The sequence below is a fragment of the Magnolia sinica genome, chromosome 4, assembly GCF_029962835.1.
Source record: "Magnolia sinica isolate HGM2019 chromosome 4, MsV1, whole genome shotgun sequence".
NCBI classification, from domain to species: domain Eukaryota; kingdom Viridiplantae; phylum Streptophyta; class Magnoliopsida; order Magnoliales; family Magnoliaceae; genus Magnolia; species Magnolia sinica.
Window position 1 is genome coordinate 11,239,727 of NC_080576.1, and position 1,463 is coordinate 11,241,189.

Below are 1,463 nucleotides of genomic sequence, written 5' to 3' on the forward strand. Positions count from 1 at the left end.
TAGCAATAGATTGTGCATTTGCATGTAAACTTTGCTGGTTAGCTAGTAAAGTATGTTGGGTGTCTTTTTAAAATTGAAGTGAACTCTGCATAAAAAGATTGAATGTATCCTCAAGAGATGGTTTCCTAGATTGTGGAGGCACTTGTTGATACTGTGAGAATTGTTGAGGTTGTTGACTGCCAACTTGGGAGTAATGTTGCATAGGGGGATTTCCAGATGGTCCTCCTTGTTATGGTCCTTTTGCCCAAGAGAAATTTGAATGTCTAACCCATCCTGGATTGTAGGTGTTTGAGTAAGAATCATTCTCAGTTCTCCTAAAGGTGTTCATAGCGTTCACTTGTTCAGAAAGAAATTCTGAAAATGCTGAACTAGATGGACAAGACTACGTAGGATGGGCGAGACTAGAACATATGGCACATGACTCGACCTGAGTTGTTTGTGGAGGTCCATTGTTTAACATTAAAGCATCCACTTTCTTTGTCAGGTTATCAATTTTGGCATAAAGATCTGGCGTGACTCCTACCTCATATATACCCCCTTTCTTCAGTGGTTGAGGGCTTCTTTCACCTCTATTTGAATAGTCCCATTGCTGGGAGTTTTCACACAAGGTTTCAAAGAAATTTCAAGCTTCGAACTGGTGGTGTCAACCATGCGATGGTTTTGGGGTGTTAGACCGTCATAGAAGTATTGAACCTGTTGCCACTTTTCAAAACCATGGTGTGGACATTTAAGAAGTAAATCCTTCCATCTTTCCCAACTTTCATGAAAGTGCTCACCCTCTTTTTGTCTGAAATTCGTAATTTCTCTACGGAGAGCATTAGTTTTATGAACCGGGAAGAACTTGTTTAAGAACTTCTTAGACAGTTGGTCCCATGTAGTGATAGACCCAACTCCTAAAGAATTCAACCATGCTTTCGCCTTATCCTTCAAAGAAAAAGGAAAAAGGCGCAAATGGATCGAATCGTCTGAAAAGTTTTGGAACTTAACGGTGGAGCAAATGTCTAAGAATTCTTTCACATGATGATATGGATCCTCCTTATCTGAACCATAAAAGGAGGGCAACAATTGTATGACCCCAGGTTTAAGTTCAAAGTGTACTGCTGTGGTGGTAGGCAACACTATACATGAAGGCGCATTGAATTGGATAGGAGCTGAATAATCTCTAAGAGCTTTAGTTCCATTCTCTTCCGCCATTTCAAATAGGATGTTTCTAAATCTTCTACGAAAGGTTCTTTCTATTTCAGGATCGAAAGGTGCTAGTTCTATGTTCAGAGATCTACGTCTTAGTATAAACTATGTTATCAATATAAGAAAGAAAACTAAACTAAGATGCAACCTAAGATGAATAAAACTAAAAATAAAAGTTATGAATTCCTAAAAATAAGAGAAAGCTATGTAAACGAGAATTGGAAGGAAGAACCCGGAAAAGGCGATGATGAATGTCTGAAGATTTGAGAGCTCCT

The 1,463-nt window shown here is 38.8% G+C and overlaps 1 non-coding gene across 1 annotated transcript; it reads left to right on the forward strand.

The window, feature by feature from the left end:
- Window positions 1-709: 709 nt before the first annotated feature.
- LOC131244670 (small nucleolar RNA R71) lies at window positions 710-816 on the forward strand. The gene has a single exon (XR_009170450.1). It is a non-coding gene; the product is annotated as a small nucleolar RNA R71 (small nucleolar RNA).
- The last annotated feature ends 647 nt before the right edge of the window (window positions 817-1,463 follow it).